The sequence below is a fragment of the Pongo pygmaeus genome, chromosome 8 (assembly GCF_028885625.2).
Source record: "Pongo pygmaeus isolate AG05252 chromosome 8, NHGRI_mPonPyg2-v2.0_pri, whole genome shotgun sequence".
Taxonomy (NCBI): Eukaryota; Metazoa; Chordata; class Mammalia; order Primates; family Hominidae; genus Pongo; species Pongo pygmaeus.
In genome coordinates this window covers 55,679,759-55,702,080 of record NC_072381.2, presented here as the reverse complement: position 1 = coordinate 55,702,080, position 22,322 = coordinate 55,679,759, and the positions used below count along the sequence as shown (strand labels likewise).

At 42.6% G+C, this 22,322-nt stretch overlaps 1 protein-coding gene across 8 annotated transcripts in view; it reads left to right on the top strand.

The window, feature by feature from the left end:
* Window positions 1-1,076: 1,076 nt before the first annotated feature.
* BMPR1A (bone morphogenetic protein receptor type 1A) overlaps window positions 1,077-22,322 on the top strand; it is a 168,641-nt gene continuing 147,395 nt past the window's right edge. For 5 of the 8 annotated variants that reach the window (XM_054503872.2, XM_063669876.1, XM_054503875.2 and 2 more), the window contains exon 1: window positions 1,901-2,243. The gene's annotated coding sequence lies outside the window, so the exon portion shown is untranslated. Of the gene's footprint in view, window positions 1,471-1,900; window positions 2,244-22,322 lie in introns of those variants that run through there. The other 3 variants (XM_054503873.2, XM_063669878.1, XM_063669879.1) reach the window with 2 other exon arrangements.

The window sequence follows — 22,322 nt, the reverse complement described above, 5'->3', positions numbered from 1 at the left end:
CTGGGGCTGGGTGCAGTGGCTCACGCTTGTAATCCCAGCACTTTGGGAGGCCGAGGCGGGAGGATCACGAGGTCAGGAGATCGAGACCATCCTAGCTAACACGGTGACACCCCGTCTCTACTAAAACCACAAAAAATTAGCCGGGCGTGGTGGCGGGCGCCTGTAGTCCCAGCTGCTCAGGAGGCTGAGGCAGGAGAATGGCGTGAACCCGGGAGGCGGAGCTTCCAGTGAGCCGAGATGGCGCCACTGCACTTCAGCCTAGGCGACAGAGCGAGACTCCTCTCAAAAAAAAAAAAAAAAAAAAAACCAAAAACAAAAAAACTAAAGCTGGGTATTACGAAGGAAACTTGAGAAAGAAAAGTGACCAATTTTAGTTGATGCAAGTAATCTCACGCATCCTATTCTTCCTGCATAGCAAGATACTATAACCCATGACTGTCAAACCTGAGACAGCTGAAGAGCCCAGAAAAAAAGATTAGAGAAGAAAACAGAATTGAAAAATAATTCAAAATGACGGAGGCTATCTGCAGCATTAAGGGCAAAGGCGGGTAAAAGAAGAAAAGGGAGACAGAATAAAAGATAAACCAAAAAATTGAAACAAAATACACGGGAATTCAAACATTTACACCAGAATAAGGGAATACCCTGGAATCTAAACATCTCTTCAGGCAAGAACGTGTGTCAATACAAGCGCCTGGCACATTGTTTTCCTTCTCCCTTTCTTTTTACCCAGTTTACCCAGTTTTAAAAGTGATTTTTAAAAATGCACCTTTAAAAGAACATCTTTTGTTAAGTGACTTAAACTTCATACATTCCTTGGATTACTAAGGAGGTTAAGGTCACATTTGGTGAAAAAGGGGCCTATCTCCTCTTTCTTCACATACGGGTCATCGAATACTTTTAAAAGCATTTTCCACCATGAATGAGGGGAAATGGAAGAAAAGAGGTGGTGACAACTATTTGCATTTTCCAAATGGACGGAATGAGCCTCCGGAGGGTACACGAGGTCACCAGCGTGAGCCCGCGGTGGAGCTTGAGGCGTATTTATAGCTGGCTGACCTCAGTCCTGTTGGGCCCTCGCCGCTCCTTATCTTATGCCGCTGGAATTCGTGGGCTCGCAGGTCACACGAGCCCGGGCGCGCCGGGCCTGGCGCTCCCGAATCGATGAGGAAAGCCGCTCTCCCCGGCAGATCCTCCCGGCCGGGGAGCCTCCATCACCGTGCCTGCGCCTCGGCACGCTGGCAAGGAGCCCGGGAAGAGACGCCGGGAGCGGTGGGTGGGCGAGAAACAAATGCAATGTGACTTATATTTTTCTTTGTCGCAACTACCACGACCTGGCCATCCCCCACACCTTGGTGACTTGGTGCCTTCCCAGCGACCTGCTTATTTCACGCCAGCTGACTGGCATTCACCGCAGTGTGAGTGTCGGCCGGAGGAGGGGTCCACGCGAAAGAGCCCGCCAGAGCGGAGGTATCGGGCCCCGAATGCCGGAGCGGGTGTCCCGGACGCCAATGGCCGCAGCGCCCGGCAGCAGTGTCCGCGCTCCCCTGCGCGGCGTTCCATCGCGTGCTCCCTACGGCGTCTGCGGGACGCTGCCCAGGAGGCGGCTGTGGGGCTGGCTTGTGGGGAGGGGCCGGCGGGCCCGCACGGAGGAGAAGCCCCCACCCCCGCCCGCACCAGCAGCTCGGCGCCCCCTTGCCGGCGGCTGGCCCTCCTCCCCGGCAACGGGGCGCCGGGCTCCGCGGACTCTTCGGGCGCTTCCGCCGAGCGCTCGGCTCCTTTCGCGTCCGGGGCGGGGCGGGGCGGGGCGGGGCAGGCGTCCGTGGTCGTGTGCGCGCGGCGCGGGCGGGGGCCCTCCCAGTGCGCGCGCGCCGTGCAAGGCCCGCGGACGCCCGCCCCTCCCCCAGGCCCCCGCACCCGCGCCGCCCCCTCCCCTCCTGGCGAGAGTCGGCGGCGGTGGCGGCGGCGGCTGCAGAGATTGGAATCCGCCTGCCGGGCTTGGCGAAGGAAAAGGGAGGAGGCAGGAGCGAGGAGGGAGGAGGGCCAAGGGCGGGCAGGAAGGCTTAGGCTCGGCGCGTCCGTCCGCGCGCGGCGAAGATCGCACGGCCCGATCGAGGGGCGACCGGGTCGGGGCCGCTGCACGCCGAGGGCGGAGGCCGAGCCGGGCCCCGCTTCGCCCCGGCGGCTCGCCGCGCCCACCCGCTCCGCGCCGAGGGCTGGAGGATGCGTTCCCCGGGGTCCGGGTGAGTTGGGAGTGCGCGTGCGGACCGGGAGGGGCTGGCCGCAGCGGGGAGGCCAGCGGGGCTCGGGCGAGGCTGCAGAGGCAGCTGGGCGCGCGGTGGCCGGAGCCAGGGGCTGCACGGCCCGGCCCCGGCAGCTCCGCAGGCCTCGGCGCGCGCTGGGCCGGGACCGCCCTGCCAGAGACCCACGGCACCCCGCGCCGCGTCCCCCGCCGGCCCCTCTTTTGTCTCCCACTCGCGGGTTGCAGGCCGAGTTTGGGGATGCGGAGTGGGCGAAAGTCGCTCCGGGGACGCTTCTGGAATCCTTAAATGGGAAAGGCGCTCACCTCCCCGCCCCGGAGCAGCGAGGCTGATATTCGTGATTTGGCTCCGGACGCTGTGGGGAGGAACAGGGGAGAACAAAGTGAGTTTCGGGCGGGGGTCGAGCGAGAGGAGCAGCCGGCCCGCCCCCGAGTCCCTGCGGGAAGGGGCCTTGGCCCCCGAGCTCCCGGAGCTGCTTCACCTGTTGTCCTGCGCGGCCTCCGCTCCGTGGCCTGGTGATTCCGCACTTCAGTTTTGGAAAACTTTCTGCTGGATTGCCTGGACCCTTTTTTCTCTTTCCAGACTCCTAGTGGAAAGATTTGGCAAGGAAAAAAAAATGAGCTTGCATCAGGGAAGAAAAATAATATGCTGTGTGTTAGGGTCTGGCGTTTGAGCGTGGTACTCTTTCATGCTCTCAGATGTTTTAATTTGGTCAAACTCCTGCAGGTTTTCTCTTTTAAGCGGTTAACAAACTGTTCAGAGTACATAGTATGAACTTGGCACCTGTGTTACGTCATTTAATCCTTACAACGATTCTGGTTTATTGTATTCCTCATTGTTTTAGGGGAAGAAACCGAGTCGCAAAGAGGTTAACTAACTTGTCTAAGGGAGCTGGGATTTGAACCCAGGAACATCGTATTCTGGCAAACGAATTAGGAAGAAAAAAAAACCAAAACTGTTTGCAAACACTTTTACGTTTAGGAACATTTTTCAGTTACTCTTACTTGAAATTATCGCTATTTTGTTGCCGGAGTTGAAAACAACTACTTTATTGTATTTACTTGTGAGAGGAATTAAGCTTTGAATTAGAGTGTAACTTAATGCGTCTCGTTGTTTTCAGTTGTTGAAATAAAGAATGTGAACCAGAAGTATTTAGATTTTTGAATTTGAAGCTAAAATATGGGCAATTTTCTGATCTAGGAATGGGGTGAATGTATGAAAGGCCGATTGAAATGTAGAATGCGTTTTTAGTAGAACCAGACTCAGTTCTTGTTTAATTTTTCCTCCATTTTCCGTGGAGCCCAGTTTAAACTTTTTCTACTTTCTTCATCTCTCCCCACCCTTTACAGAAGAGGTTGAGGCACCTAGCAGGAGCTCCTTCATTAAATTCTTTCTGTTACTGGCTTCTTAACCTTCCGTCAAAGAGGGAGTTTTTTTTTTTTTTGTCTTTCTTATTAGTTAACACCTTGGGGTTTTTTTCCTTCTAATTTTCCTGCTTAGTGGAGCGTGAGTTATTTTCTCTGTCGTATTTGGGTTCTTTAAAGTACAAATGTTCTTAAGATTTTTTCAGTTTACAAAAACCTTTTCTTAAGTCTGCTACTCCTTCAAGCTGTCTTGTTGCTGCTTTTCCTTTTCAAATCTTATTAACGTTTTAAAAAGCTTATTCGTAATAAAGGTAACATATGATTGTTAATTGCGAACTAGCGCAACATTGAAATTAAAATTTAGTCATTCACAATCCATCTCTAGAGATTGCCAAGTGTAGTCTACTTTTCCTGCCTTTGCATGGTTGGTGGCTAGCCACTCATTTCTTAACCCCTTGTTATCTGGATTTCACCTTCACAAGGAACTATAACCTAATCAACACATTTAACTACCTTTTTCTAAGTCCTCTCCTTGAGTTTTCTGTAACATTTAACATCGACTTCACATTTTTCAGATGCCTTTCCTTGGGTTTCATTCATCTATACTCGCTGTATTCTAACACAGGGTCCAAGGCAGTAAGATACAGCAGATCCTTCCCTCATGGAGCTTAAAGTCTAGTGGGGAAATACGTATTGAAAAATAAAGTCTCTAGTTAAATATAATTGTAATTTTAATTAAGGTGCAGAATATTATAAGAACTTCAAATGGAGACCTGACCTGGTGCTTGTGGTGGTGGGAGAATCTGGGAAAGATACTTTAAAATTGCTTTGTTGGAACCCAGGCAGATTGTGAAGGATGAGCAAAAGTTAACTATTAACTGGATGAAGAGGGGCCTTCTGTGACATTATACTGACTTTGTTCCTCTTCGCCACTTTTCTGCCTTCTGTTCCTCCTTTCCTCTTTAATATGCATTCTCCAAGTTTCACTTTTCAGATCACTTTTCTCTATGTCTCTAGTCCCTTAGAATGATTGTTCAGACCTTTCTGTTGGAATAATTCTCAATTCTTTATGTGTCTTCTGAATCATCTTTTTTTTGTTTTGTTTTTTCTTTTTTATTCAGTTGCTTTATGCATATCTGTACCTGATTGTTCTGAGCTGCTTTTCCTTAGCAAACTTGCCTCTTTGGTGTTCTTTATTTTTGTTGATGTCATACCAAACCCAAACCTTTTCCCGTTTCATCATATCTTGTCTGTAGCCAACATCTGTTGATTCTGCTTTATGATATTATGACTCTTCTGCTCTCTATTCTTGCTAACTGTGGGGCAATTCTGAATTCATATTGGTGTGAAGGTAGTAGTCAAATCATAAAATGAGTTGGGCAGCGCTTTCCTTCTTTTTCTCTTTTTCAGGATCATTTTAGACTGGGATTATCTGTTCCTTGAAAGTTTGGAAGACCTCACCTATGTGACCATTTAGGCCTAGATCTTTTTTCTGGAGAGGACTTTGAGTAACACTTCAATTTCTTTAATAGCTGTTGGTTTGTGTCGATTTTCTGATTCTCATATGAATTTTAATGTTTCACATTTTTTTCAGGAATTTATTTTCAAATCTAGTGTTATTTGGCTTTCACGTAGTTCTCCCCCCACCACCCCGCGACTCTACCCCCACCCCCTAACTCTAAATCAAATTCTTATCCCACCTGGACTAATGTTATGATTTTCTTGCCTTCACTTTTCTCCTTTATCTAATCTTATGTATTTCTGCCTAAATTAATCTGTAAGCCCAGTTCTTACCACTTCGCCACTCAGAAGTTTCCAAGGTCTTCCATTAAATGAAATATTTTCTGTGGTATTTGCCTCAGATTTACCTGTTTTTTTTTTTGATACCTTATTCTTTTTTCTTTCTTTTTTTTTTTTTTTTGAGACAGAGTTTCGCACTGTCTCCCGGGCTGGAGTGCAATGGTGTGATCTCAACTCATTGCAACCTCTGCCTCCTGGGTTCAAGGGATTCTCCTGCCTCAGCCTCCCAAGTAGCTGGGACCACGCCTGGCTAATTTTTGTATTTTTAGTAGAGGTGGGGTTTTGCCGTGTTAGCCAGGCTGGTCTTAAACTCCTGACCTCAGTTGATCCGCTTGCCTCAGCCTCCCTAAGTGCTAGGGTTACACAGGTGAGGCACTGTGGCTGGCCTTTATAGCAGTTTTTATACAAATATTAGTTTCACTACTAGTTTGCAGGGTGGTTCTGTAACGGACTTTTCTTGCATAGTAAAATGAATAAATGGGGAAAGGCTCCTGTCTAGCCTAGCCGTAGCTGTTGAACTGTCCTGATCTGACTGTTGGATCTTAGGAGCAGCGAACCATGGAGAGAAAGGAAAATGGGTTTCCTATCACACTAAATTTTGAAGTAGGAACCGTTTCTTTTCCTTTTCTGCTTTCCCACCTTTTACTAGTTTTTAGGCTTTAGGATGTCTTTTTAACATCACAAGGTCCATATTGACAAGTTGGACCAACTTTTTAACACAAGATTAAATGTTGAGTTGCATTGAGTTATGTCCATTGTAAGATACACTGTAATGTTACAGAACACTTAAAATATGCTTCTAGTTGTAAGAAGCCATTGATTGTAAGATGCACCCCAATTCCGGAGATGCTAAAATATGAGAAATGGATGCATCTTAGAATTGGTGAATAGGGTTTCTCTCCCTAATCAAAGCTCTTGGATGTGCCTGGAAATCCCCAGTAGTGTTTTTTGAAAAGAACACTAGTTAGGGGCATAGGGAGATCAGATGATCAGTAGACTCCATCTCAGGGTGGGCCCTGTGGTCCCTAAGCCAGTTCATAAGGGCAGTTTAATATATAACTAATGAGTAGACATTGAATAGATGAGTAAATTATCTTTGAGTATCTTTTATTTACTCTGATGTTGTAGACTTTGTTACTCTTTTATAGTTTTATATTTCTGATGAGCCTTCCTTTCTTATGGCACAGATTTGTTATACTGTTAAAGTTTGGAACAGTGGAGCTTGGCTCTTGATCCAGCTGTATATAATTGGCTGTTGACTTATGAAGGAGGACAGGAGTATGCTAGATATAGGGATAAAATATTATAATCATGTTTGGAGTTAGGGAGATTAGTTACATGTTGGAAAATCATTTTGAAGAAAGGAAGACTGAAGACGTTCAAACTTGTAGGAAGGTCTTTCTGGCCTGGCCCGGATTAAACCCATTTATGCCTAGTGTTCCACTATTGGAACGCTAAGCATGTGGGAGTTATTTATATCCTGCTCAAGGTCATCCATCGCCAAGGTCTGATTGCAAAAATTCAAAAAATTGCAGCCTCAGGCATAAATGGGTTAAGATGGTGGCAGATAATTAGGGCCTGGAATGGACAGGAGGTGATAACTAGCTATGGATGAGAGAAGGAATGGGATTGGCAAGAACAACTCCTGGGTTTCTAGCTTGGAAAGCAGGGTAGATGTGGGTGACTGATATGAAAAATGGCGGGAGAGCTGGTTTGTAGAAGAAAATAGTATTGGTTGGATCACATGGAGTTTGAGATATCTGAAACAGCCAAGTAGGGATTTCCACTTGGCGGTTGTCTATATGGGTCCGAGGTTTGACAGAGGTTTGCGCTGGAGGTAGGCATTTGGGAGTCATTGCTGTATAGATTTTATATTCCAACAGTGGGAATTGGGTGGCTCTCTCAAGTGACTCTTGCTTACAAGTGACAACCCTAACTCAAGTTAGCTTAAAGGAGGGAAAAGCTTCTCCCCACTAACCCCCATGATTTTGAAAGGTCTAGAAATAGACATGGCTGGACCTAAGTGCTCAAATGATATAATTAATTGAGGTTGTCTTTTCTGTTCTTCACTTTTGTGGTCTCATTTCAGGCAGGTGCATTTATCTGGCAGAGGAAGACATAGGTTATAGGTTATAGAATTACAGATTGTAGGTTATAGACCTCATATCGAGAACTCCTTGTATGGTCTAGCGAAGAGCCTAAAACAGCCTTGAGAATTTTTTTTTTCTTTTTGAGACGGAGTCTTGCTCTGTTGCCCAGGCTGGAGTGCAGTGGTGCGATCTGGGCTCACTGCAACCTCCGCCTCCTGGGTTCAAGTGATTCTCCTGGCTCAGCTTCCCGAGTAGCTGGGTTTAACAGGCGCCCGCCAATACGCCTGGCTCCTTTTTGTATTTTTAGTAGAGACAGGGTTTTGCCACGTGGGCCAGGCTGGTCTCAACTCCTGACCTCAGGCGATCCGCCCGCCTCGGCCTCCCAAAGTTCTGGGATTACAGGTGTGAGCCACTGCGCCTGGCCAGTCTTGAGAGATTTCAACTTAAGGCCTGGGTAGAGAAGATAGACATTAAATAATTATCTAGTTGTAGTTATGTTAAGATCTACAAAAAGGACGTCCAGGGAATGTTACAAGACTGATAAGGGGAGCTGGGCTGTTCAGGATGCGGGTACTTTGGAAGGTTTTCCTGAGAAAGGTAGCCCGCAGAGTGAGACCTTAGGCAAGAAAGGACAAGGAGACTGTTTTTGGAAGTATTCAGTAGTATTTATTTATTTATTTGAGACGGAGTCTCGTTCTGTCGCCTGGGCTGGAGTGCAGTGGCGCGATCTTGGCTCACTGCAGCCTCCACCTCCCGGGTTAAGCGATTCTCATGCCTCAGCCTCCCAAGTAGTTGGGGTCACAAGTGCGAGCCACCACGCCTGGCTAATTTTTGTATTTTTAGTAGAGACGGGGTTTCACTGTGTTGGTCAGGCTGATCTCGAACTCCTGACCTCGTGATCCTCCCACCTCGGCCTCCCAAAGTGCTGGGATTACAGGCATGAGCCACTGCGCCCGGCCAGAAGTATTCAGTAAAGCGAGCAGTTTTTGCAGCTTTTTAAAAATTTTAAAGGCTATACATCTATTGTAGGTAATTTGGGAAATATAAAAAGCTATAAAGAAGCAGCAGAATGATTTAAGTTTGAGCTTCTGATTTTTTATAAATAATGTCTGTACTACTGAGTACCTATTCAATCATAGATGCCACACTAACCCAATCTGAATCTTCGTTTCTTTATCTTAAAAAATAGAAGGAACACGGTGAACTTTAAGATAATTTTTCTGCTTAAAAAAAGAAAAAGAAAGAAAATCTCTTGACTTGCAGCAGAGTTAGCTGCCGAAATCGAAGGTCATATAATGCTTTTGGTCCTAATGACATCACTGGACTTCTGACTTTTGGCTGAAGAATTACACCTGCCTTGGCAGTCCTTGCAAGTACCGAAAGGAATATGGCTTATGCCTGCAGTGCCCTTCCTGTATCCTGCTTTCTTACCTCCTTTTTTGAGCATTAATTTTTTTTTTCTTTAGCCTTTGGGTAAAATATCAAAATGTTGAGAAGATAGACTCTCAATTTTGAAGGTGAGAAATCTGTAGGAGACTTGGATAGTTGTTTGTTTTTTTTTTTTGAGACAGAGTCTCGGTCTGTCTCCCAGGCTGGAGAGCAGTGGCGCATGTCAGTTCACTGCAAGCTCCACCTCCCGGGTTCATGCCATTCTCCTGCCTCAGTCTCCCAAGTAGCTGGGACTACAGAAGCCCGCCACCACGCCTGGCTAATTTTTTCTATTTTTTTGTAGAGACGGGGTTTCACCGTGTTAGCCAGGATGGTCTCAATTTCCTGACCTTGTGATCTTCCCGCTTCCGCCTCCCAAAGTGCTGGGATTACAGGCGTGAGCCACCACACCCAGCCGACTTGGATAGTTTTGATACTGTTTTATGTATGTTAAGATTTGTAGGTAGTTTTCTTATTAGTAATTAAAATGCTTTGTAATGTATTTCAAGAGTATAGGGTCTTGAGTGTTTTAAATTTGTATATAAGAATGTTTTAGATTCCTGGCTAAAAGAAGCTCTTGTTAGAAAATATTAAAGTAAAGGCTGTTAAATTTTGGTGAGGCTCTTAATGTCTGCATTTTTCAAGAATCATTTAAAAATGTCGTGAAATAAAAATATTTCAGTGGTAACTGTTGAGAAGTATCTTAAATGTATACCAAATCAATGAAATACAATCGCTGGGTGACAGATTATTCTTTCTTCATTTTATAATATTTTATGTAATAAAAATGGGGAAAAATTGCATGTTGAAGTTGTATGTGTATGTTTTAGCAAAAACTGTTAATCTTTCTGAAGTACTGCTTTGGTCATCATCCCTATTTGTTAAATATTTTTCCCTGTTTTCTTATTTGCTTACAATAGAAAATCCAAAATATCTTGGACTGGTCTCCTGCTCTGGCCAAGTCAGCCTTTTCTGCTTTGCTTACTTTCCTACTGTTTTATCAGCCTAAGTCACCTAAATATCCGATTGAGGTTTGGGTTCAGAATCCTTAGACCTCTACTGTCCACTACAATAGATAGCCACTACCACATGTGGCTGTTGAAGACTTGAATTGTGGCTAGTCTAAGTGTGAATTACGTACCAGATTTTGAAGATAGTACCAAAAGATGTAAAATATCTCATTATGCTTTTAAAATATTGGTTATATAGTGAGATGATACTGTTAGGGATACATTGGATTAAAGAAATATATTAAAACTGATTTTGGCCGGGCATGGTGGCTCACGCCTGTAATCCCAACGCTGTGGGAGGATTGCTTGAGTCCAGCAGCTTGAGACCAGCCTGGGCAACGTGGTGAGACCTTGTCTCAATTAAAAAAACAAAACTGATTTCACACGATTTTTTTTACTTTTTTAATGTGGCAACTAGAAAGTTTAAAATTACACGTCATATTGGACAGTACTGCCTTTGACTTTCCTTTCCCTGGTTCTTTGCCCATCAGAATGCTTTAAAATCTAGTATAAATCCTTGGCCAGGTGCGATGGCTCACGCCTGTAATCCCAGCACTTTGGGAGGCCGAGGCGGGAGGATCACGAGGTCAGTTACTCGAGACCAGCCTGACCAACATGGTGAAACCCCATCTCCACTAAAAATACAAAAATTAGCCGGGTGTGGTGGCGCACCTGTAGTCCCAGGTACTCAGGAGGCTGAGGCAGGAGAATCACTTGAACCTGGGAGGTGGAGGTTGCAGTGAGCCGAGATTGTGCCGTTGCACTCCAGCCTGAGCGACAGAGTAAGACTCCGTCTCAAAAAAAGAAAAAAAAGAATATTCCTGTCTCCTATGAAGCGAAGCCCTCCTCAGTGGTCCAAGCCTCATAGTTGGCTCTTTGCTGCATCATTATTTGAAGGTGGTCTTTTGGTATTTCTTGTACCGTCTATTGGTATATTAGATTTCTTTACTACAAATCTTCTCAGAACTTTTAATATGCTAATACACATAGTGAAACTCTAGTATAGTTTCCCTAACTACGTATTACCATAGAACTGTGTGTTTTCTGTTAACAGAAGTTACACATATTTGTGGTTGAAACTTCAGACAATACAGAAATGAAGTAATGAAAGTCTTCTGTAATCATGCTTCACCTGTGCCCCAAGATTGCCACTGTTGAAAGTATAGAGATAGAAAAAATTTTCTTTTCTGTTGCCTTCTTTCTTTTTTTCTGTCCCCCTCTCCTAAAATGGGGTCATACGATACATCCTTATCTTTAAATTTATTTTCACTGAATATATAGGGAGATTCTTTTTATGTCAGTAAATTTCAATTTCCTCATTCTTTTTTTTTTTTTTTTTTGAGGGAAGGTCTTGTTCTGTTGCCCAGGCTGGAGTGGTGCTATGGTGCAAACAGCTCACTGCAGCATCCAACTCCTGGGCTCAAGCAATCCTCCCATCTCAGCCTCCCGAATAGCTGGGACCACATGTGCATGCCACCATGCCCAGCTAATTAAAAAATTTTTGCGTGTGTCTATGTGTGGAGGTGGGATCTCACCATGATGCCTAGGCTGGTCTCGAACTCCTGGGCTAAAGTGATCCTCCCACCTAGGCCTCCCAAAGTTCTGAGATTACAGGTGTGAGCTGTTGTGCGCAGCCTCAATCATCTCATTCTTTATAGTAGTTAAGCAGTTATTCCATTTTCTGATTATACCTTAATTTTATTTACCAGTTTCCTGTTAATGAATAATTAGATTATTTCCATTTTTTTCTTTTGCATTACAAATTCTGCTGTGGTGTTTGTACATATCCTTTGAGACCGTTTTTGTTTTATGAGATGAATTCTTAGAAATGCATTTACTATAAGAGAAGCCATGCAGATTTGATGGAAAGTGCCAAGCCACCCTGCAAAATCTTTGTAACCATTCATATTCCAGCCAACAGTATTTGAATATGTTCTCTCCTACCAACATAATCATATCAGTCTTTTTTTTTTTTTGAGATGGAGTCTCACTCTTTCACCCAGGCTGGAGTGCAGTGGCGCTGTCTTGGCTCACAGCAAGCTCCGCCTCCCGGGTTCACGCCATTCTCCTGCCTCAGCCTCCCGAGTACAGGTGTCCGCCATCATGCCTGGCTAATTTTTTTTTTTTTTTTTTGTATTTTTAGTAGAGACAGGGTTTCACCGTGTTAGCCAGGATTTTTTTTTTTTTTTTGGAGACCGAGTCTTGCTCTGCTGCCAGGCTGGAGTGCAGTGGTGCCACCTGGCTCACTGCAGCCTCTGCCTCCCGGGTTCAAGTGATTCTCCTGACTCAGCCTCCGGAGTAGCTCAGACAACAGGTGCGTGCCACTATGCCCAGCTAATTTTTGTATTTTTAGTAGAGACAGGGTTTCACCATGTTGGTCAGGATGGTCTTGATCTCCTGACCTCGTGATCTGACCACCTCGGCCTCCCAAAGTGCTGGGATTACAGGCGTGAGGCACCACGCCCGGCCATATCAGTCCGTTTTTATCTTTGCCAGTTTGCCAGCTGAAAAAACATTCATGATATAAGGTTTCTTTGCTGTTGTGTGAATATTAAAAAACAAAAAATTTTAAGTTTCATTTGTCTTATACTCTCAACTTGTTACACGCTCCTTTGATTTTTGTGCTAAAATATTTTGTATTGCTAACAGTACACATGCATGCTTTGTACAAAGTAAATGTTCAGATATTTGTATCTGTTCATGGCAAAGGTGTCCAGAATATGCTACTGCAACATAAAAATTATTTGGAAACGTGGTGGCTCATGCTTGTAATCCCGGCACTTTGGGTGGCGGAAGCAGGAGGATCACTTGAGCCTAGGAGCTCTAGACCAGCCTGGGCAACATGTTGAGACTCTGTCTCTACAAAAATTTAAAAATTAGTGAGATGTGGTGGTATGCACCTGTAGTCCCAGCAATTCAGGAAGCTGAGGTGGGGGCATCGCTTGAGCCCAGGAGTTCGAGACTGCAGTGAGCCGTGATCTTACACTGCACTCCAGCCTGAGTGACAGAGCAAGACCCTGTCTCAAACAAACAAAACATATATTTTAATCTGAAAACATTTGAGAATAGCTTTTTTTCCCCCCTGAACTCCCTTGTCTGCCTAAAACTAGATCCTCCCCAAAGAACTCAATTGTCATAACCTCCAGTTGTCATAAATCCCTTCCTTGGGAGTTTTGCAAGCGGGAAGATGGTGTCTTGTCGCTGGAGAGAATTTGGCACCACACCTAAACAGACATTGTTACAAACTGTCCTATCTCTAACTGTTCTCCTAAGGGTCCATTTGTCTTTCCTACATGTTACTTGTTTTCCTGCAACAGCGCATTGTTCTTTTCCAGGTCCAGTTCCCCTAGTAAGATGGTACACATGCCCCAAATTCGGACAGCCCCCTTGGGTCACATTTTTCTGTGAATTCTTCTACATATGTGAATCAAATCTGTCATTTCTCTTGCAGATGTGTTTTTTGTCAGTTTAATTTATCAGACCTCAATTACTGAACCTAAGAGGGTGTAGGAAGTTTTTCTTCTCTGACAATGGCCAAATTGATGTTTTTCTGGCTGTAAGGGCAAGGGATAATAATAAAGTAACGTTTTTCTAAAAATAAATATAAGTATCTTAAATATAAAGAGCATAAGTAAAGTTTCTTTAAAGTACATTAAAAAAACTGTTATCCAAAATGAAACATTTGTTAAATGAAGTGGATTATGCTATTAAAGATGTGCCCCTCACCCCCCTGTGTTTGTTCTTATCGCAGTAATGCTGATTGTTGATGGATGGCATAGTAACTTTAATTGTGTTCACAGGCCTTTGTTTTTAAAGTTATGCACTCTTCCCTGTTTTTTCTTAGCATTTTATCAATTTGCATAGAAGAGTAAATGGTTTGTAACAGGTTTCTCTGGTCACATCACTGAGGAGAGACAACAAAAGAAGTCATTCAATTGAGGTTAAATCTACACAGAGAAGGCATTAATATCTTAAAAGAATAAAGAAATCCTGATATGGTTATTGTGACTTTCCATTTATCTGGTTATGAAATAACTAAAAAGGTTAATTAAATGTTGGCTTATTTCTAGGTTTAGTTATGCATCGGTGTGTTTATTGCTTTCTGTGCCTTATTACACTCTGCTTACTAGGTTTATGACCTTGAGCCAAAGTTGTTAGTTACTCTAAGCCTCCTTTTCTTATATGTAAAACGAGGATAATAATGGTCCTCTCTCTCAGGGTTACTGTGAGGACTAAATGAATGATGAGTGCAGTTCAGTGCTTAACACTGTGCTTGCCACCATAGTAGCTTAATGAATGTTAGTGAAGAGGAGTATTTCTGAGAGAAATAAGCTGGACAGTTCTATCTTAAAATGCAGGTTTGAATGGCTTCACATACAGGGTCCTTGAAAATTAAATCTGATCTTGTTCCTTTCTAAAAGTATGCATTATTTTAGCTTCCATGTTAATATTCACATTTGAATTTGCAAAATGGTTCTGGGTATCATCAGTACTGGCAAATTGATATAGGAAATTTTGTTGCTTTTCCTGCTTTGTACATCAAGAATTGGAGGCTAATGAAGGTTAATTTTCCCACCAATGTCAAACAAGTTGGTGTAAAAGAGTAAATAGATCTAGAGATGAACTCTAGTTCTACCTACTAGGGAGGCTGAGGTGAGAGGATCACTTGAGGCCAGGAGTTTGAGGCTGTAATGCATTATGAGAATAGTGTGCTATGTGAATAGCAACTGCGCTTCAGCCTGGACAACATAGCGAGACCCTGTCTCTAAAAAGAAAAAAGTAAATAGAATCAGACTTTTCCTCATTCACTCAGAGTGGATGACTAGGACCTCAAAGTTACATATAAAGTCAAGTCAAAGACTCCACATACTAAAGAAAGCCCTAGGCATTAGTGGCCAGAATCCTTTCCAGGGCTTATTAAGATGTGGCAGAATTAGGTCACAAGTTGGGGGGAGAAGGAATTGTGCCGGAGTAGTCATTGCAGCTATTAGTTTGCCTAGCAGGGAGCACTGTAGTTTTTCTTCCCTTCTCCTTCCCTTGGAGTGTCCTTCCCTTAGAAACTTAGTGTGGAGAGGTCTAAGAGAACCATTCCTGGAGGTTAAGAATACTAGCAGAAGATGGAATGGAGTATCTGATTACCTAGGCAATATTAATTATGCAGCAGACTGGTTTATCTGTACCTATTTGAGCAAAGGATAAGGAAAATTAGAAATCTCAGTGTGGATGGAGGGGTGGCAGTGACCTTCTTTTAGTTCAGGTGGGTAATGCAAATGTAACCAGGCACCAGCCTTCTTGCCAGGCAGGCTGTGCTGGACAGGGGAGCAAAAGTAGTTGGAAGAGGGTGAGCTGAGGCTGGGCAAGGTGATGCAGACCTATAATCGCAGTACTTTGGGAGGCTGAGGTGGGAGGATCATTGAGCTCAGGAGTTCGAGATCAGCCTGGGCAACATGGCAAAACCCCATCTCTACAAAAAATATAAAAATTAGCCAGGTGTGGTGGTGGGCGCCTGTGGTCCCAGCTGCTCAGGAGGCTGAGGTGGCAGATTGGCTTGAGCCCAGGAGGTTGAGGCTACAGTGAGCTGAGATTGTGCCACTGCACTTCAGCCTAAGTGACAGTGAGGCCCTGTGTCATATTCCCAGCTTCTTGGGCAACTGAGGCAGGAGGACTGCCTGAGCCCAGAAGGTTGAGGCTGCAGTGAGCTGTGATCTTATCACTGCACTTCAGTCTGCGAGAGAGAGACCCTATCTCAAAACCAAAACAATACAACAAATGGAGGGTGAGCTGAAGCAGATCTTTAGGTGGGCTGAGAGCCTCTAGTCTCCTTTGTCATAAAAGAACCCCACTTGTCCCCAGAAGAAAAGCTATCATTTGTCTGCTTGTGATACAGACAGTGTAGTCAGTATTAGCCAGGGAAGTGGCAACTGAGATAGCTACTCCAGTCTCCCTCCTCCCTCCCCTAATCGATGAGACCACACCCCTTCCTCCAGGCTAGCTCTCTTGGACTGTGCACCCAATATGAATTTGAAGAGAAAGGAGGTGATTGTAAGACTGAAGATTAAAGTTTTAAACTGCACTTTTTAATAACCGAAAGCTATAGGAACTTTGCAAGATCTCCATAAGAAATGGAAAAGGGAGATTTGACCAACCACAATTAGGGATAGGAATAGAGAAACAATTGTTTCTTGTGTTTGTACCAATTTCAGACCCTTTGTTAAGAGCCTTAAGTTCCCATTAAGGCCTTTGGACACATTAAGTTCCCATTAAGTTCCCACCTTAAGTTCCCATTAAGGCCTTTGGACACCAAATTCCATTCTCTTTTTCTCCGTATGAGGCTGTCACAGTACATAGATGACCATTTGATCTTCTCAGTGGCCTCTTTCCAAATGCATTCTGATTCTCAATACTATTTTAGCATTAAGTGTATCATTTAATTTTATCTCAGATTTATAAGCTGTATATTATATGATAACCCTTTTAATTGGAATATTAACTCAAATATCTTAATTCCTTTTTATGGAATTGTTGGAGTTTATCAAACCTTGGAAACATGAAATAACATAAAAAGCACTCAAAAGGAAACACTAGTTCAATATTTTTACTTAGTGTATGAGATTTTGAGTTTTAGAAAGTTTTAAATTAATATTCAGCCATTATTCACATATAAAAGGTAAATAGGTTTTAGTTTAAAGAACGTTGAGCAATAAAATACACGATTGAGATGGATTAAATGGTATCTGACATATTTCCTTACTCTGAATCGATTTAACCTTTACAAGTATTCTATGATATAGTTACTGTTATCAGTTCCCTTTTACATGAGGAAACTAAGGCTGCAGAGGTTAAGTAGCTTGTCAAGGGTTTTATAGTTCATAAGTGGCAGAGCTGGGATTCAAACCCAGGCAGTCTGGATTTTAGAGTCCATGCTCTTAACCACATAATTATATTGTCAAATGAAGGAGGAGAATTTTAAGATGAGGATGTGTACTAGGCACAGAGTTGACTTTTAACAATTAACCTCTCTTTTAATATTTAAAACGTGGTAGAGATTTTCCACATTTAAATTTTCCACAGTTAATCTTTTGAGATTGATTGATTGATTGATTGATTGATTGAAGCAGGGTCTCAGGCATTCTGTTCCCCAGGCTGGTGTGCAGTGGTGTGAACATGGCTCACTGTAGCCTCGGCCGCCTGGGCTCAAGCTTAGATCCTCCCGCCTTCACCTCCCAAAGTGCTGGGATTACAGCTGTGAGCCACTGTGCCTGGCTCCGATTTATACTTTTTTACTTTACTGATTTTTTTTCCTTTGCATCTTAAACAATATTAAAAGGTCAGTGGCATATAGTTGTTTAAAAAATATTTATCCAAAATTCTTCCCACATACCTTGTTTAAAAATTAGTGCTTTTTTCCCCTCATCTCTGAGATGTATACATGTTTAATTGGCAATGGTCAGAGATAGGTTTTTTTTGTTGTTGTTGTTTTTTTTGAGACAGAGTTTTGCTCTGTCGCCCAGGCTGGAGTGCAGTGGCGCGATCTTGGCTCACTGCAAGCTCCACCTCCCGGGTTCACGCCATTCTCCTGCCTCAGCCTCCCGAGTAGCTGGGACTACAGGCGTCCGCCACCACGCCCGGCTAATTTTTTGTATATTTAGTAGAGACAGGGTTTCACCGTGTTAGCCAGGATGGTCTCGATCTCCTGACCTCATGATCTCCCCACCTTGGCCTCCCAAAGTGCTGGGATTACAAGCGTGAGCCACCCACCGCGCCCAGCCAGAGATAGATCTTTTTTCACAGCTTTACCGTGAGTATTACTCTTAAAATAATTGAACTTGGGTAGATGCTTGCATAACAAAGTTATGTTATTTGTATCATTTCATAGAATAAATTAAAACCTACCCTGTGAGAGAACAAGAAGAAAAAGAGATGTCAGATACTGCAACGTCAGTTGAAAATGAAAGTGATTAAGTCCATCTGTGGGGCAGTTTTTGGAGTCAGATTGAGAGATGAAATCTAATTTTTACCTGTTAATGCTGCTGAATAATAATAATATGGAATATTATTAAATTGCTTTTGTTCTCGACAGTCGTTTAAATGTAATTGGTTATGGCATGTAGACATCTAAAAATCATCCCATTCCTTTAAAGTTTTGTTTCAAAACAAGTCTTTTTTCCCTCCTGATTGCAAAAATAATGCTTACAGAACAAATTGAAACACATAGAAAAGCCCTGAGAAAAAAGTAAAAATCCCCTGTATTTATACTACTCAAAGGTAACATCTATAAACATTTTGGTATATATACTGTAAGTTTAAAAAAATTCTACAATATTTCTACTGTAACTTAAGAATTTGTGCAAATTAGGTGAGTAAAGCTGAGTTCATCCTGAGCGTCTGAACCTGGAATATAAGGAACTTGAAATTTGTAGGGGCGGGGGTATCTGAATAGAAATAGAAAGTTCCGAAAATTTGGCTGTCTTATTCTAGTTATCTGGGTTTTTTTTTTTTTTTTTTTTTCCTGAATGTTGTTCTTCCTTTCCTTCTCAGCTTTTGCTACTTTAAAGTTTTTTTTTTTTAATCAAGATGTTTCACATTTGATATGTTCTTCGGTAATAATAGACTAAAATATATAGTAAGATGTAGGGAAACAGAGCCTGAACTGTAGGAGGTTAAAAACCTGATGAAGGCCAGGTGCGGTGGCTCACGCTTGTGATCCCAGCACTTTGGGAGGCTGAGGTGGATGGATCACCTGAGGTCAGGAGTTTGAGACCAGCCTGGCTAACATATAGTGGAACGCTGTCTCTACTAAAAAAGTACAAAAATTAGCTGGGCATGGTGATGGGCACCTGTAATCCCAGCTACTTGGGAAGCTGAGGTAAGAGAATCACTTGAACCTGGGAGGTGGAGGTTGCAGTGAGCCGAGATCACGCTACTGCACTGCACTCCAGCAACAGAGCAAGACTCCGTCTCAAAAAAAAAAAAAAACAAAAAAACACCAGATGAAAATAGAAAATCTAAAACCTCTAGCAGAATGAAGCTAGAAAGAATGGAATCTAAACACTGAAATTATACATCTGCTAGGCAGCTGTGCGTTTTTTATTTATAGGTTCTGTTACGGAAATAGCAGAAGAAACTTTGAAAGAAAAAGATATCTTAAATAGACTAAGCATATATTCTTATCACTGTGATACGTACATTTTTAGTTGTACAGATTGTATTTAATTCTTTTTTTTTTTTTTGAGACGGAGTCTTACTCTGTCGCCAGGCTGGAGTGAAGTGGTGCGATCTCGGCTCACTGCAACCTCTGCCTCCCGGGTTCAAGCGATTCTTCTGCCTCAGCCTCCTGAGTAGCTAGAATTGCAGGCGTCTGCCCTTACACCCGGCTAATTTTTGTATTTTTAGTGGAGGCAGGGTTTCACCATAATGGCCAGGCTGGTCTCAAACTCCTGACCTCAGGTGATCGCCCGCCTCGGCCTCCGAAAGTGCTGGGATTACAAGCATGAGCCACCGTGCCCAGGCTTTTATTCATCTTTAAATGAATTGTCCCCATTTTCTAGGAGTTATTATCTTTTCTAAAAATAACATAACTTTTTTGGATTAAATTTAGATATCCTATTTATATCTTCAGCATTGAATCAATCTTTTATTAAATATACATTAAGGGAGCTTCGGTGATACAAAAGAGTGTGATGCTGTTGTAAATTTGTCATTGCTTTCCTTTTTGTCAATATTCAAGGATTGTCTTGGACCATGGGCCAAGCCTGAATTGTAAGAAGGAATGGAAAAGCATGGTAACCCATTAAAGGGTAAAGAAATTAAAAAAAAAAAATTGTCAGAGATACACTCTTTAAAGGGCCAGATTTTTTTATAAGACTTTAAAAAGAATTGATGATTCTTATTTTACACAGAGATTTTTAGAGGAAAGAAAAAGTATGCAAAAGAGAAGATGCTCTTTGAAGCTGGCCATAAGCCTGCAAGCAAAATCAGACAAGGATGGACCAGAAAAAGAGAGCAATGTCTATTCTCACTTATCATGTATTTGTAAAATCCCAAGTAAAACACTAGCAAATTGAATCAAACAGTGTATTGATACTATAGGATAAAGCTAGCCCAAGATTCAAGGATGATTTGACCTTAGGGAATATATTAGTGTCATTTACACTAAATAAATCTAAGGAGGAAAACAATACAACCATCTCAGTTAATGGTAAAAAATATATTAAATGAAATTAAGTAACTCTTTGTGATAGGCTAGTTTTAAGAAAAGAAAGAAACTTCCTCACCTGATAAAGGTTAGTTTTCTACCTGAGGCGTGTAGAAAACCCAGCTGGTAAAATACTTCCCGTGAAAGGAAGAACAATACTAAACTCATTTTTAGTGTTCTTTTTAGTGCTGGAGACCCCAGCCAATAGACTAAGAGAAGCTGAAGTGAAAAAGTTGTAAATATTTGAAGGGAAGGTCAGAATGTGTACTGTTTATGCTCTTTGCTAAGCATGTAATCTACCTAGAAAAGCCAAGAAAATCGATTGACAAACTGAGAAAACTAATAAATGAGTTCAGTAAGTTGGCTCTACACGTGGTAAACGAAGAAATCCATAGGTTCCTGTACGCCAGCAATAGCCATGTGAGAAGTACTGTCACTGTTACATCTGATAAAACCTGCCTATTAGTCTTTGGCCTGCTTGTCAGTTTCTTGTCCCAGACATGCTCTGAGTCATGAGGAGAGCACTCCAGGAGATGAGGCTTTCAGTTTCCTGCTTATCACAACACGAAAGTCAAATGTTGTGAAGGGTGGACACAAGGCTGATGGTTTCATGACAGCACCAGAGAGCAAAATTCATTCCCCCTGATCCCCATCTCACCCTGCTATAGAAAGTTTCATTTTTTGGACAGCATTTCCTGAGAGAATGTATCACTGAGTTTTCTGGAGACCTGAGGTCTAATCCTTAGTATTCTGCAGAAATACCAAAGGATATACTAAGGAAAACAGAAAAGGCATTCCTCTAAAAATAGCTAGTTTTTTTTTTTAATGTAATAGCTTGCAGTAAACAGTGGCGACAATACAGAAAAGTGCTTTCCTCCCTACTCTCTTTGCTCTCCCCTCTGTGCTGTTTCCTTTCCCTTGGTAACCACTGTTGTTACTGTATGTATCTTCCTAAGATTTTCTTTCCATTTACAAAAATACATATCCATTTTTTGGTGCTTTGTACAGATGGCATCATGCATTGTGCATTGCAGCTTGCCTTTTTCACCTAACATTTTCTCTATCTCCCTCCTTTTCCGCTGCTTACCAGCGGAGTTCATTTCCCCGCAGCTCTGTCTGTTCCCTTGGCAGTCTTCTCCCACTGCTCTCCAACTCCTGAAACCTTCCATTGTCTCTCTTTTTCTATTTACTTTCTTGTTCTTAAGGATTCTTAAATGTTTTAAGCAGCCTCTGTTCCCCTTCTTAGACTAATGTTTTTAAATGGGTAAAATACGTAAGACTTGTGAAGGAAAACAATTATTTTGAAATATAGCTATTAACATTTTTAGATATAGTAATATGTTTGTTCTTTTATTAACTCATTAAATAATACAGGGATGAGTTTAACAACTGCCCTAATTTTTAGATACTGATGAGCATAAATAATGCTTTGAGTTGCCTGCAGCAAGTAATTTGATGAGAATATCTGATTTGTTTTTATTACAAAGTCACAGGTGTTGCTAATACTACTGTGTGTCCTGCCTACTCTCATAAGTAAAGAAAAATTCAAAGTTCGGTTAGTGAAAATAAAAATGTAATCTTTTTCACATCTAAGGTTATGAACCTCTTGAATTTTGTGAGGCCATGGGCTCCTGAATAAGAACTTCTGCAATTGAAACTTGGTTCACACTGGAGGACACTGATTCTTTTTTGTAGTCCACTCAAGCAGTGGAATTTTCTCTTGCAGACCCCCTTTCCTTGGGCCTGGAGGGGTTATCCTTTACCCTGTTTGCTACTTCCAGATCACTCTCCCTCCCACCTTCCTTAACATCAAAGAGAAAACATGATATTCAATCTCATGATACATCCTGTAGTTTTCCATGGAACCTTGACTGACTTCCTTCTCGTTTAATGAAGATTTTGTCTTATATGGCTCATTTTCTCCAATACTTCTTTATTCTAGTTCTTGATCTCAACATCCAGGTGGGAGACTCTTCCACTACCTTCCTGGCCTCTTAATATCTTGACTTCCTGCAAAGTTTCCACCCTACCTCAGCTATCATGGTCATACCCCAGTTCTGTTATACAATAATAACAAAAAATTATAACCCCTTCCATAATTTCAATTCTGCCCTGATCATCACTTCCCACTTTACTGGCTCATGCCTTCTAGTGCCAATAATTCTTTTATCTCA